A 16,378-nucleotide genomic window follows, 5' to 3' on the forward strand; every position below is an offset into this window, starting at 1 on the left:
TGAGCGCGGTCCTGTGGCTGCTGATTCTCTCTCTCAGGACGCTGGCCTGCTCTTTATGAAGCGCCCGCCTCTGGCTGCTGTGCACAGAAACACCAGCTGAGTCAGAGGCAGTAAATAACTTCCCTCGCCATCGCAGTGTTTTCCTGATCAGAACTGCCCAGACTCATTCTGCATCTGATGAAACAGGAGTGCTGTTTCCCCTCCACTTGCTGAAAAGAGCTTCAGCCTTTTTTTTTTTTCCTGGATACTTTTCAGCAGATTAAGTTCTTGCTTTCTTCTTTCACCCACTCTTATCAACTCTTATATAAGTATGTATTGTGAGTGAACAACCATAGCGGGAGTTTGATAGCTGTCATTTGATCGATCTGTTGAACCATGTCGGAGAAACCAGAGAAAGGCCGCTCTGGTTTCAGTGGAGTAATTAGGTTGCCCAGTCACTAATTACCTGCAGGTATTACAAGGATGATTGACTGTCATTTACGCATTTTAATTTGGAGAATTATTTTCAACGGCAGCTATTATCTCTGTTTTGAAACACAGATGCAATGATTACATACCTAATTGAGATTAAGATCCTGTTTTTGCTGAACAGAGTAGTCGGGGTGAAACAGTCACCGTTGCTTTGTCAAACTGTTTTACCAGTGGAATCTATTTATTGATATATGTAATCATCTTTTCACTTTCATTTTTCATTACTCGGCAGATCTCATCTCCACACAAAAAACAACAACTTTTAATCATAAAAATAATCACATTTCTCACATACACAAATTGTATTTTTCATACCCCTGTAAAAAAACGCACAATTTCAAAAAATATAATGGAGTTGGAACTAAAACTTCATCATGATCCAAAGCGATCCTCCTCATGTCAGCCTACATTTGTAAAAGTAGCTGTTTATACTATATGGAGTAATAAGTAATAATGGGTCTGCCGTTGGCTACAATGAACGGATGTTGTGATTGGCTGAAATTTGTTAGTTTTTGTTGAAATAGAGATTGACCAATGGGGAGAACTGATATTTAATAGACAGGAGGAAATATAAGGAGAAGAATATAAACACAGAATAACACAGCGTGTAGCTGCATTCCTGTCTGAATTCTGTGAGTTAGTATGAGGTCATAGGGCCCAGTGGTTAATGCCTGTGAGGAGTGAGCCTGTGCTCAGTAGTTATTTCCGTGGGAAAGTGTGGAAAGTGCCGAAGTCCGTACAGGTGCTGTACAGGTGTGGGGCATACCTGCCCTCCCTGTAGAAACAGCCGTTGCAGTTTCTGCCGTAGGTATATAAAGGCATGAGGTCGTGCGGTAGGCCAAACGGAATACTGCCGGAACTCTCCTGGTTGTTTGCTTAGTAGATTTCGTAACTGCGGAAGAGTTGTCAGTTGTGAAAGGGGAGTTGTATAAAAAAAGCGCAACAGTTTGTTTTCTTTGCGTCTTGTGGTCTTGGCGATCTGGCGCGGCGTCTTCGCTGAACTCTGCGCAGCTGGTGACACGCCTGCAGCCGCTACCGGTCCCTGTGCGTATGCGGCTCGTACTCAGTGCCCTCAGGAGCTCTCTGCTCGTGGAGGGGGGGGGGGGTGGGGCAGGAGGGGGCGGTGGGGGGGAGGGGGGGCACTCACGCCAGTGATCCGGTCTGGGCCTTACCGCTACAAAAGCCTTTAAGCCTGAAACCGTAGTGCCTCACCCTTATTATTTATTCATCCCCTTCAAACGCATCATCCCGGAGCTGAGGGGGGGTTCATGGCGGTGAGTGTGGGGGTCTGCTTTAACTGCCTCTGAGCTTGTCCCGCACAAAGCTGGCCGCGTCCCCCTGCCGTTCCCCCCGCCGTTCCCCCCGCGTCACCCGCGTCAGCAGCCCCCCGGTCCGCTGTCAGGGGTAATCAAATACCCCCGAAACCATCTGCGGCTCCGACAAAGGCCTCTGTCAAAACCTGAATGGGGTCAGTCCGTCCCCCGGCCGGGTAATTTCGCCGGTGTGGAAAAATGCAGCCGCGCTGGATGACAGAGGGACAGGACTGGAGACGGGACGGGTCCTGCGGTCACGCCGAACCGAGGTGACCCGAACCGAACCGACCCGAACTGACCCGAACCAAACCAGACCAAACCAGACCAAACCGGACCAAACCGACCCAAACTGAACCGGTCCGTTCCGGTCGGGAGCGACCGTCAGGCCGAGAATCCTTCAGTAGTTTGTAATTTCTGGCCCACTGTAGATATTAAGTCGTTCTCACTTCAGATCATAGTTGTTTTTATTAATTTTGTTTTTAGAGCTATGCTGTTTTCATACTGTATTATTCATTATTAAATATGTTTAATTAAATCTGTGTCTCAACAAAAACAAGGTGTGACACTGAAGTCGTAGATCACTAAATGTGTAATTAAAAGGTCAGGCGGAGTTCGACGAGATTAAACCTGAAATATGGGTGGATTTCCTGCCCTGGCCCGAGCGTACATTCTTCTCTCTAAGCACCTGCTAATTTGTCTTGCCAGGTTCAGGAAATAATTAAAATTAGCGACCGGCAACTCCTTTCTGAGCAGAGGAACGGCCTCTAGACACGACACCTGTACATACAGCGCTCTAGACTCGCTTCGGTCGCATGTAGAAAAGAAAAAAACAAAACACAAAAGGGTTTCTCAGAGCCGGATGAACAGGTATGATGCCAGACTGTTTTTATCCTCCTGCGGTTTTTTGGTTTCCTGAGTCATCCCTCACTGCCTCTGTAATGTCGGAAGTCATCCATCATGTACTCATTTAATCCTACAAACAGCTATTTACCTCCGAGTTATTTGATTTAATGTGGAGGAGAAAAGCTGAGGAGAGAGGTCGTAGTGTTGGGTCCCCAAACACCTTCCGCTTTGAAATTGACGTGCAGGTATATTTATCAACTTAAGCACAAGGGAAGTTAATAGAAATGGTGAAAAGGGCCAGTTTGGGTGAGCGCCTTCCTTGTGCAGATGCTGGCGGTTAATGGATGCTTGAAGGACTGCTTTAAAGAGAACTTATTGTGGAAATTATAGACTGTAAATCCCTGAAATTCATAGATAGAAAAAAGCATCACTCTGATTGGTCGATTGTGTTGTGAGTTGACAGATGGAGTGCCTGAACTGAACACACACACACACCTCGCACACACACACACATACACACTCACACACACAGCTACACACACACTCACACACACAGAGACACACACTCACTCACGCACACCACACAGACACACACACTCAAACACACAGAGACACACACACACACACACACACCACACACATGCATACACACACACGCACATACAGGCAGACACACACATACACACACACTCCACACAGACATATGCACACATATTGGATATCACCCATCATATTAATATGATGCCACCTTATTTCAGTGCTATTTAATAATAAAGTATGTGTTACATATCGTTTGAAACATTAGCGTGTGTGCTGGCATCGAGGCTGTGATCTGCGGCTCAGATTCCTGGGTCTGCAGAGCGCTGGCGAGCGGAGGCTGATCTTCACTAACGGCTGAGAGAGCGATTCTCTGAGCGGAGCGCTGGGTAATCGCCCCTCTGGGGGCTCTCCATCACACTCAATAAAACGTCCCCAGAGATCCGCCGATCCACACTCGCTCCGCTCCACGCCCGCTCCGCTCCACGCCCCCGTCCGCTCCACACTCCGCTCCACGCTCGCTCCGCTCCACGCCCCCGTCCGCTCCACACTCTGCTCCACGCTCGCTCCGCTCTACACTCTGCTCCACGCTCCCTCCGCTCCACACTCACTCCCTCCGCTCCACGCTCGCTCCGCTCTACACTCCGCTCCACGCCCCCGTCCGCTCCACACTCGCTCTACTCCACACTCGCTCCGCTCCACGCTCGCTCCGCTCCACACTCCGCTCCACGCTCCCTCCCTCCACTCCATGCTCCCTCCCTCCGCTCCACGCTCCCTCCCTCCACTCCACGCTCCCTCCCTCCGCTCCACGCTCCCTCCCTCCGCTCCACGCTCGCTCTCGCTCCACGCTCGCTCTCGCTCCACGCTCCCTCCGCTCCACGCTCCCTCCCTCCGCTCCACGCTCGCTCCGCTCCACGCTCCCTCCCTCCGCTCCACGCTCGCTCCGCTCCACGCTAGCGCTAACTCTCGCTCGGATACAAAGCCCCCTGAAAGCCATCCTTCCCCGGGTTCTTACCAGATTAACTTCCGAATCCTTTAATAACGCCCCCCCACCCCTCCCCCCACCACTTCAATTTGACCACTTTATTTCAAGAGGCATTAAATTTTCTTTTCCATGAAATACATTTGAGGGTGTAATGACAGCACAATCATTAATTAATTGCATGTGTAATTGCAAAATTAAGTTTTGGAAACTTGGTAATGATCTGAGGAATTACACGATTCGGCCACATTCTTAGGATAAAGGGGGGGGGGGATTTTTGACTGTGGCATACATATCCGTGTAGCCCCAAAAGCGGGGTGGGGGTGGGGGTGGGGGGGGGTGTAAAAGCTCTGTGTGTAATCCGTGGCGTAATGGTCTCTGGTCATTAGAGGTTTTGTCTCCCTCAGTAATCTCGTCAAGTTCCTGTCACGGACATCACTCATCTCACGCCATCGGTTTGCGGGGGCCGCGGACCCAGAGAAACGTCCCCATTGATTCAAACTCCGCAACTTTAATTAACTCCGCCGGAGATAACGAGGATCCGCGGGAAACTTGGGCGAGAAAAGTTTCAGCGGGGAAACAGAGTTCTCATTATTTATTATTATTATTATTTTTTTGTAAGAGTTTTTGCCGGAGAATTGGATTTGGATTGGCAGTCTGAATTGTTTATTGTCTTGAGGGTTCTCGGGGAGATGCGGAACATTTCTGCAGCGACTTGGCGCTGAATGACCCCATTGTTTCGGAGAAGTCTTCGGTTCTTTGGTTTTTCTGAAGGCACGGATGTGTGTGATTGCACAGGGACGAGTTCGCTAGCGTCGGCTCTGCAATGGGCTCTCTGTGGCACTGTGCGTCGAGTGATGGAAATATTCAAGTATTCATCAACATATTAGTAAAGCTTCTGAACACGGGTCTCAACAGAACCTTATACTGAAATGTGGAATGTTATTCAATGGCAATTCAGAGGAAATTACACTGTTTACATGGATGTAATGTGTAGTTTGTACTAAAATGGTTTCATTATGACGAACGTTCTCTCTGTTTGTGTCCATGTGAAGGATAGTCTTTTGTAGAATCACCTTTTAATGGAGTACCCTGACAGTTACTGGGGAAAACGTTTTTAGTTTTCAGCGTTCAGTATCATTTGAAAATATATGCTATGCACATTTTTAAAGACTGTGTCATTTTTATGTCACCAATTAAGGCAAATATAAGGCCTCTTTTACGGCTGTATTTTATGCCCCCATGCCCCCCCCCCCCCCCAGGGTTATTGATTTCCTCTGGAAAAACGCCCATTTGTGAAGCTCTGTAGCCTGCGAGATACTGAGTGATTGATTGATAGATTGATTGGGATTGATGCTGATAGGTTGATTGACAGGTTGATTGGGTTTGATGCGAATAGGTTGATTTATAGGTTTGGGTTTATCTCTGTAATGTTGCTCTTCCAGGAGAGGTGGCTCGTATTAGGATAGCAGCAGGAATGAGGTCTTGGGACCCCCCCCCCCCTCGCTTTCCCTCTCTTTCTCCCTCCTTCTCTCCCCCTTTCTCTCCCTCCCTCTTCTTAACCTTCCCTCCCTCCTTCTCTCTTCCTCTCTCCCCTTCCCTCTCTCCCCCCCCCCCCCCCCCCCCCCCCCGGCGCTGACAGAGTTAAGTGCGATGCTCCTGATAGGTAGTTTGTTTCTCATGCAGTTCTGTTTACCTGAGAGAAAGGCCCTCATTCAGGCCGGCCTGTCTCCTGTTTGTTTCCCAGGAGTGTCCTCCTCCGCTGCTACAAATGACTTGTTGTTCCCGCGTCCCGTCTGCCTCCTTGGCGACAGACAGGTGAGAAGCGTTGGGACTCTAATGCGATCTGGGTCATACCTGCGGCGGGCCGGGGGGGCACTTACACCCCCCCACCCACCCACCCACCCACCCACCCACCCACGCCCAGACAAATTCATCACCAGTGAAGACTGATACCTGGATAGATATGTTCTCTCACAGAGCGCTCGTGATGCTGCAGATGGACTGTAGGTTTTGTAAGAGACACAGAGACAAACCCGTATTACATGCATTACATACATACGGTATGTGCAGATATACTACATTTCCAAAAGTATGTGGACACCTGAACATCACACCCATGTTTAGTTGCTGAACATCTCATTCCAAAAGTTGGGGACATTGGAGTTGGACCCCCTTTGCTGCTGTAACAGCCTCCACCCTTCTGGGAAGGCTTTCCAGTAGATTTTGGAACATGGCTGTGGAGATTAGCCTCCATTCAGCCATAAGAGCATTACTGAGGTCTGGCACTGGTGTTGGGCATAAGGCCTGGCTCGCAGTAGGCATTCCAATTCATCCCAAAGGTTTATGATGAGGTCAAGGTCAGGACTCTGTGCAGACAAGTCCAGGTCTTCCTCACCGAACTCACCAAATCATTCCTTTATGGACCTCGCTTTGTGCACGGGGGCATTGTCTTGCTGATAGAGGAAAGGGCCTTCCCCCAAACCGTTGCCACAAAGTTGGAAGTGCACAATTCTCTAGAATGTCATTGTATGCTGAAGCATTAAGATTTATTTTCACTGGAACTAAGGGGACTATCCAAAACCTTGAAAAACAGCCCCAGACCATTATCCTTCCTCTACCACAACTTTACAGTTGGCACTATGCATTCGGCCAAACCCAGATTCATCCTTCAGACTGCCAGATAGTGAAGTGTGATTCATCGCTCCAGAGGACGCATTTCCATTGCTCCAGAGTCCAATGGCGGTGTGCTTTACACCGCTCCAGCCGACGCTTGGCATTGCGCATGGTGATCATAGGCCTGTGTACGGCTGCTCAGCCATGGAAACCCATTTCATGAAGCTCCTGACGAACAGTTCTTGTGCTGACATTGTTTCCAGAGGTAGTTTGTTAGTCTGTGAGTGCTGCAGCCAATGACAGGTTACGCTTCAGCACTCAGCAGGCCCGTGCTTTGAGCTTGTGTGGCCTACCGCTTCACAGCTGAGCTGTTGTTGCTCCTGTGCATTTCCATTTCTCAATAACAGCACTTACAGTTGACTGTGGCAGCTCTAGCAGGGCAGAAATTTGACAAACTGACTTGCTGGAAAGGTGGCATCCTATGACAGTGCCATGTTGAAAGTCACTGAGCTCTCCAGTACAACCCATTCTACGACCCATGTTTGTCAATGGAGATTGCATGGCTGTATGTGTGTGGGTCCCTATAGGGTGTGGTATGTGTGGGTCCCCATGGGGTGTGTGTGTCTGGGTTCCTAAAGGGTGTGTGTGTGGGTCCCTACAGAGTGTGTGTGTGGGTTCTCAGGGTGTGTGTGTGTGGGTCCCCATGGGGTGTGTGTGTGGGTCCCTACAGGGTGTGGGTGTGGTATGTATGTGTGGGTCCCTACAGGGTGTGTTTGTGGGTTCCTACAGTGTGTGGTGTGTGTGTGTGGGTCCCTACAGGGTGTGTTTGTGGGTCCCTACAGGGTGTGGTGTGTGTGTGTGGGTCCCTACAGGGTGTGGTATATGTGGGTCCCTACAGGGTGTGTGTGTGTGGGTCCCTATAGGGTGTGTGTGTGTGTGTGTGGGTCCCCACAGGGTGTGTGTTTGTGGGTCCCTACAGGGTGTGGTGTGTGTGTGTGGGTCCCTACAAGGTGTGTGTGTGGGTCCCACAGGGTGTGTGTGTGGGTCCCTCAGGATGTGTGTGGGTCCCCACAGGGTGTGTTTGTAGGTCCCCACAGAGTGTGTTGTGCTTGTGTGTGGGTCCCTACAGGGTGTGTGTGTGGGTCCCTACAGGGTGTGTGTGTGGGTCCCACAGGGTGTGTGTGTGGGTCCCTCAGGATGTGTGTGGGTCCCCACAGGGTGTGTTTGTAGGTCCCCACAGAGTGTGTTGTGCTTGTGTGTGGGTCCCTACAGAGTGTGTGTGTGGGTCCCACAGGGTGTGTGTGTAGGTCCTTGCTGAGCATGGCTGAAGACCCAAAAGGGAACAAAAGGTGAAAGGTCACGCTGGAGCAGCAGCGCTGCCTTCCCCAGCAGAACGGACTGGCATCCAGGACGCTCAAACACCGGATTTCTGAAACCTGAAACCTTGAAGTGTCTTTTCTCGAGTCACAGACTGTGACTCACTGGTGTTTGTCAGGACAAGCGACTGTAAACACAATTAGCAGCGAGATTACAGCCCCAGCGTTTCTCTCTCTCTCAATAAAAAAGCGGTTCGTTTTCAAGGTGAAAAGGTTTTGCACGTTGTGTTTTTACCTGTCTCTCTCTCTCTCTCCACTCATGTCCTCCTGCTAGTCGGGTAAAAAAAAAAAAAAAAGAAGCAGGTTAATCCAGAGAGGGGGTTTAGTCAGATCTGAGGGCTCTGATAGACGGGACACTTGATCACATTTATGTGCAGTTTACACCTTTTTTTTTCGTGGTCTTTGAGCTGCGTGGAGATTGGGTTTCCAGCGAAAGAAAGGGGCGAGCGAGGGAAGAGAGGCAGGGCTCGGTGACTGCTGGTCTGGATTGAAAAGCGAGCTCGGTGCTGACAGGTAAATGTGCTAATTTACGGCTGGGAGCGCGCTGTGTCCTACAGGGGCAGGGGGTGAACCGCGCATACTCCACAGGCCTTGTCCCCAGTCCAATATGGCCATGTGAGGACCCGCGCTGATCGAGTGGGGTAGTGTGTGTGTGTGTGTGTGTGTGTGTGTGTGTGTGTGTGTAGCTGTGTGTGAGTGTGTGTGTGTGTGTGTGTGTGTGTTTGTGAGCGGGAAAGGCAAACACAGCTGTGAGACAGTGCTGGTCAGGTTGCAGGGGGGACCCTCCCAAAGGACATCTGGGAAACACACACACACACACACACAGCTACACCCACAGACACACAAACATAGACACATATACACACACACCCACACATACACGCAGCTACACCTACCCACAGACAAACACCCACCCACATGCACGCACACAACGGCAGTTTTCCTAAGATTCGCGAAAAGTAGCTGAAAAGGGCAATAATAAAAGCTATTGTTCAGTACCTACTACGCATTTATCACACCAGCTGCAACTAATAACTTTTTTTCCCCCAAATAAAGCGAAGCTACGGTGTGTAACTTACAGAATGGCGAACCACGGTGCTTTTTATCTATAGAATGGGTGAAATTCAATGTGGAGCGAACAGTCTTCTGGGTTCTCCTCTGTGTGTTGAAGTTAAATAATCACTGTGCTGGAGTCATGATTACCCATAATACAGCACTCTTATCTGCTCCGTCCCTGCTTCATTACACCCACTGTATACCTCACAGTGCTGTGAAACCGGAATCAAGGGCCTGCTTTAAATGTTAAAGGCTATTTTGGATTCATTAAAACTTACGGACCTGCCCACACAAAGCTTCATTCACTGTACTGAACCGCACAGGCCAAACCTCAGTGTGGTGGATCGGAATGCGTAAAACACATAAATCTGCACTTGATTTGCTTATTTTTATTAATCATATATTTGTATTTTACTAGAATAGAAAATAGAAATTAGAAAATCTAATTTAATAGTGCAATGGCTTACTGGAATAATACATTTTTAAAAAACTATCGACCTCTCTGTGCCTACTTGAAGTACTTAGGATCCCTGTAAATGTTTACCACACACAGCGACTCAAACTTGAGATTTTTAGAGGCAGTCGATATGTTTTGCAGGCTTATCCATAAACAGCTGAGGGATATGTGCTGACAGCGAGACAGTTTTAGTTGTAAAAGCAACAAACTTGAAGTTTGTAAGCTCAACTAGTTCTTAAAAGAATAATCCCTTGACGTGCCTGCATTCAGCACTAGGGGGCAGTACCACTGCATTCGCGCTCTCAGACAGACTGGGAAGCTGAGAAGCTGTTGTGTGAAATTCAGTTACAGAATCGGGGACCGAAGGAGGAACAATTCTGTTAAATATCCAAACTAAGTGGAAAGCCAAATTCTTCCTCGTTATTCAGAAGCCACAGGGGAAGGTCAGAACAGAATCAATGTCCTGTAATTTCCAATTAAAAGTGCATTCCCCTGATGTCCTCTTTTAGTGGGTTTGATTTTTAATTAAAGTTATCGCGGGTTTAATACATGAAGAAATCCAAATAAACATGTAAAGACAATAATGTGGGTAGGGTCACATTATCGTCCTCAGGGTGTGATCTCATGAAGTGTTTGAAGGAGTTTTATCTACATGAATCTCAGTTATTTGTCCACCAAATTATGAAGGTAAAATGACAATAGCTACTGCAATCTGGTATGCGTGTAAATTTGTGTTGTTATTGCTGAATTTAGCCTAAAATTGAAACCAATTAATGGCATCTAAGGAGAATCATGTTCAGACATATGTTAGAAACTACCTCTTTATATATAAACGACAGATTCCTGATTAGTTTTCATTTCTAAAATTGAAAACTAAAAGACACGTTTTGGTATTATATGACATTCGGTCTCGGGATTTGTTTTGTTCTATTTGGCTTAGCTCTTTAATGAGAGAGTGTTCAAACTTTTTACTTTCGTTACGACAGGATTAAAGTTGGAACCCAATTTAAATGGTGAAAACACTGACAGTGAATGTGCAGTTTACTGGGGAATTATCAAAATAAAAGGCAGCATAGCATCAGGCCAGTTAGTGTGTTTGTTTCCCTCCAGTTAGCTACGCTGCAAAGCTGAAGGATTCCCGTGTGTTCTATCCGAACACCCTGGAATACTGGGCTAATAGCTGATTATTATTTAGCTGGTGCAACCTGGCCTTATTTATTTATATTCTTATTTATGTATTTCTTTACTTGTTTATTTTTGTTGTTTTCTTTCTTCCGTGAACTTGCTGGACTCCCCGTGTGGTGACATCATTCTCACCACAGATGTTTTCCCCTGTTTAAGAGGACAAGACAAAACAGAGCCAAGCAAACCAGGCCAGCTTGCAGTGAGACCGTTACCCACAATCCCCTGCGGTGCAGGATAGTTCCCACTAGGTTCTGGTTGGCTTGGAAACGGCAACTTATTAATCTTGTGATAGAGGGCCAGCTGCAGCGGCGGCAGTCACCATATTTCACCAGCGACCTGTCTGGGCACAGTCCCGCTCTTCTGTTCACTTCACTGACCGAGCCTCTGTTTCGTCCTTCTGTTTCAGCACATTAACGTATATGCGTGCGTTTGTGTGTGTGTGTTTGTGTATGTGTGTGTGTGTATGTGTTTGTGTGTTTGTTTATTTGTGTGCGTGTGTGTGTGTTTGTTTGTTTGTTTGTGTGTGTGTTTGCTTGTTTGTTTGTGTGTGCGAGTGTTTGTGTGTATGTGTGTGTGTTTGTTTTTGTGTGTGTGTTTGTTTATGTGTGTGTGTGCTTGTATGTGTGGATGTGTGTGTGTTTGTTTGTTTGTTTGTTTGTGTGTATGTATGTGTGTTTGCTTGTTTGTGTGTATGAGTGTGTGTGTGTGTTTGTTTGTTTGTGTGTGTTTGTGTGTATGAGTGTGTGTGTGTTTGTGTGTGTGTGTGTGTGTGTGTGTTTGTTTGTTTGTGTGCGTGTGTTTGCTTGTTTGTTTGTGAGCATGTGTTTGTTTGTTTGTTTATGTGTGTGCCTGGGTGTGTGTTTGTATGTGTGGATGTGTGTGTGTGTGTGGCTATTGTCAGAAAATAGGACATAAGCCATGAACAAAAACAAAATTCAGCCAATTTTAAAAACTCGAGAAAGACTGCGATGTTGCATCGTTCTTTTTTTCAACCTCTCCTCTTTAAAAAAAAAAAGAAAAAACAAGAAAAAGAGAGCGGTGATTAGGTTTACTAATTCAGAAAGACTGCTTAGTTTTCCAGCTCTAATGATATTCCCCCGGCATATCGCGGTGGTTGCCTGGCGACCGGATTTGAGCCGGTCCCCTCGGTCGATTCCCACACAGCGGACCCTGAAAAAAAACAGCGTGTCCTCCGGGAGGTTCTGATTGGGGCTCCTGTGAAACGGGGGGAGGCTCACGCTGAGCCGGACTGGGTGGGCAGCGCGGCGCTGAACGGGCCAAGGGTGAGGGCCGGCTCGGGGGCCCGGAGCGGGGGCCCGGAGCGGGGGCCCGGCCAGTCACACATCAAGGCCTGGAGACAAAGGGCCCCGGACCCTTCCTTACCAACCAAAATTCTGCGCACACAAAGAAAATGTGTTTTTTTTTTTTTGAAACCCCCCTTCCCCCCCCCCCCCCCTATAACTTGTGTGTCAGCTCGTGGTGCTCGTAGGACCCGTCTCAGACACGATGCTCGGCTGGCTCGTCACTGCCTGTCAGTGCTGCTGAGGTACGGTGCACCTGACCGCTGTTCCAACAGGTGCTTCTCCTGGGCTGGGACGGCCCAGAATCAGCCCCCGCTTCACACGCCTGCTCCTGCACCTCACAAGCAGGCAGCTGGGAAAGTTTTTTTTTGAGTTTAGCAGTTCTTCTACCCCACTGTGGGAAAAACGGTACTTCGGTTAAAAAAAAAAAAAAAAAAAAGTGCATTGCACTACTGTTTTCTGTTCACCACGATTCTAGCTGACTTCACCGTCGTAGAATTCAGAGAACTTTGCAATGATTTTTTATTTTATGTTTTTTTTTTTTTTTTGCTAAACTTTCTGTCCTCTGAAGAGGTCTGCACATGCTCAGTCTGGGAGAGAGCCGGAGAATGCTGAGGAGTAGATGTGTTGGCTCTTTGTTCAGTGTTTCCATTAAACGCAACAAATTTATTTCTGTTGAGCAATCACTGCAATGTGACGTGGGTGTTCGATTCTGCTTTTTGAACACTGGAATAAAATTACAAAAAAAAAAAAAGAAAAACGAAAGAGAGACAGAGAGAATAAAACGAACACTTTCAGAAACAGGATCTGTCTTTATCTCCAGATTGATGCCTGGCCACTGCCTGCACGATTGTGAATAATTTATAAATTGTTGAGAATGTTCCTGCCAGTCAGGGCAGCGTATGGAAGTTTCATATTGCAGAGAAATAAAGACGCGCTTGTGTGCCTCTTATCGTAGCCGACACTTCACTTCAGCGATAAGCCGCGCGACTCGGCCCGCAACAAGGACCGAACTGTTTCCCCTCGCCGCGCTACCCGCGGACCTCTCCTCCTCTCCGCTCTCCTGCTCTCCTCCTCTCCTGCTCTCCTCCTCTCCTGCTCTCCTCCTCTCCTCCTCTCCTGCTCTCCTGCTCTCCTCCTCTCCTCCTCTCCTCCTCTCCTGCTCTCCTGCTCTCCTCCTCTCCTCCTCTCCTCCCCGCAGAGCTTCTCACCGCCGCTCCTCTCTTCATTCCCGTCATTCGGAGACTGCGAGTGAGATAAACGGACGGCCGTAATTCGCCGGTGAACAGAGGGGGGGGAGAGGCTAGCGCACGCAAGGCTCTGGCCGGCAGCACAGCTGTGTGTTTGCGACGCGTCTCCCAGGAAATCCGTTATTCTCTCCTTATTTGGGCGGCGCCTCGGCCGCACTTTTCTCTGCCTGTTATTCGGTCAGAGACCCTGCCTCAGGCGTTAGGTTGGAAAGCGAGATGTGCGCGTTTATGCAGTACTGAAGCATCTCTGCTGTGCAGTGTTTGTGCCCCCCCCCCCCCCCCCCCCCCCCCCCAGTACTGAAGCATCTCTGCTGTGTGCTGTTTGTGCCCCCCCCTCCCCCCCCCCCCCCCCACGCGTGCACGCGTACAGTCACAGCTGCAGAGCGGTTTAATCACATGAAAGCTGAGAGATTCTCCCAATCACCAGGTACCAGAGGCCTCATCAAAAGAGCACAATATGTAAGGATGGCTTTACAAAGACTGATACATACATGCACTGGGAAAGCAGAAAACGCACACGTACACTCAAATATACGCACGTGTATACATACACACATGCACACACACATACCCGTGGATACAAGCACTAATGCACACATGCGCACACACAAACACATGCACACACATACACATGTATACAAGCGCACACAAACACACATACACACATACACACAGACACACAAACACATGAACACACATGCACAGACACCCACATAAACACACACACACACACACACACACACACACAAACACACAAACTCCCAGAGCCAAACACAGGCTTCTATAATGCCTGAAAAAGAAAGAAAAAATCCTTTTCTCTTTCCGATCCCCAACCCCCCACCTCTTTAATGCTTCAACAAAATTTCCTCAGTTAAAAAAAAAACGAAAACATTTGTGAAGCAGGCGAAGTGCGGCTCGGAGCCGCGGTGTCACGGCAGTAGCCTGGGAAGTGTTTCGGGCCGTGAGCACGGGGGGCTTAAGCTGGATCCACAGACCCCGACCAGCCCAGGCCCCTGAACTCCGTCCAAGCCCCACCTTGAGATTCCGATAGGCTGATGTAAGACTCTCAAATGAGCTCGCTAAGGAGGACCTAGATTAGCCCCGTTGCTAGGCGCTAGCCACTCCAAACCCTTTCCACTCCACTGCTTTGAGCCCCTTACACTCTGAAAAGCACCATTTAAAATTAATTAAACCTTTTCGGATTGGCCACCAAATCTCCCGTCTCGGGACCAAATTTCATTTCGCCTTGGGGTCCTATGTAAGGTGATGAAAAGTTTTTTTTTTAATGCGGTTGTTGAAATAAACACGAGAGCAGAGGCAGGGAGTTATTGTCCAGAGCGCAGGCTGTTAAACGTCACTGTGAGGAGAAGGTGAGGATGCTCGTGCTGCAGGTAATGATGCAGCGTGGGTGAGAGACGCTGCGTGAGGAACACGAGCGCTCCCAAACATCCGCCGGTCCGTCTCACGCGTGCGGAACGGCGCTTCCCCGCTCGGATCCCAAACCCCCGGCAGGTGTGCTTGTGCACAAGGCCGCACGAACAGCCTCGATTAGACTCCTGGCTTCAGGCGGTCCGCTGACGGAGCTGCACTCTTTGAATCCAAAGTTGTCTTTAACGTCTGTGAGATCATGACTGTGAATGGACACACAGAGACACACAAACACATTCATGCAGTATTATGACCCAAAAATGAGATTAGTTGCCCATTCAGATATGCTTTGTTAGTAGGGTTGAGAGGTATAATGACTCATTAACTGATTTCTTTTCAATTTCATACTAATATAAATGTTTTAACTTAGAAGGGACTTTATTGATCCAATCCAAAATAATAAACAGTGCTTTGGTACTTTGGTTCTCCTCTATAAAACAGTTGCAGATTGAAACAAGATATGAAACAAGTTCTGTGTTTCTTGCAAAAAAAAAAAGAAGTTATTCAGGAGCTAACAAGAACTCCTTTGTTAACAACAAAACCTGCCTGCTATCAGATGCAGGAGAAACTCCACATTAACGGAAAATTATTTTATATTTCTACATCTCAAATAAAGTAAATACTAGAGGCAGTGCGGCCTCCAGGATCTACAGTAAGCGCAGCAGTACTGACGGGGCTGCAGTCCGCAGATGCACATTTAGCACGCAGCCACAGTGAGCTTGTTAAGCATCGTTTGGTTTATTGGCTCTCAGTAATCCAGCCGACTCAGAAACGGGGCCCTGATGAAACAGCGCGCCCCCGTTTAGGGTAATGGGATTGCCAGCCGGCTGATTTTCGGCAGGAAAAGCATGTTAAGCAAATAGGTGGCTCTGTAAACTTCAGCGATAATGAAATATGGTTTTGAAATCTGTCCTGCCAGTGAACACAAGGAACCTTGTTTTTTTTGTTTAAAAAAAAAAAAAAATTTTTTTATCCAAAGCGCACTTTGGAAACTTGTTTAAAAAATGAAACATTCCGTTCCAAGGCTCAATCAGCTGTTATACCAGTATCCCACCCCCCCCCCCAAAAAAAACCTCAATGTGTTTCTAAGATAGCCACCTTATCCCACTTCCTTTTCCAACAAAATCTGCCCTTTCCTGGGTGACATTAGCCAGTATACAAACCATATTTTGTCCTTAAATTTGGTCAGTTTTTGCTTTTAATTGTTTGTCAAAATTTCAGGACAAATTTAGATTGAATCCTGGCTATAACGCAGATTATGATGATAGAAAGTAATCACATAACTTAATGTATTGATTTTACCAAACACAGTATATGCACACATACATGCATACACACACACACACGCACACACACACACATTTGCATGTGCATCAAGTAGATAGTCCTTTTCACACTTTGTAATAAATTTATTTGAGCCCTTATGTATATTTGGTCATGTTGCAGATGAATAAACATTCTAAGCCACGTGCGGTGATGTTCCTATGTTCAGTAGAGTCAGAGTTAAATATTCCATTAGTCATTTTCAAAGCTGGAGTGAACTTTAAGAAATCGCTTAAAATG

Source organism: Anguilla anguilla, chromosome 4, assembly GCF_013347855.1.
Source record: "Anguilla anguilla isolate fAngAng1 chromosome 4, fAngAng1.pri, whole genome shotgun sequence".
Taxonomy (NCBI): domain Eukaryota; kingdom Metazoa; phylum Chordata; class Actinopteri; order Anguilliformes; family Anguillidae; genus Anguilla; species Anguilla anguilla.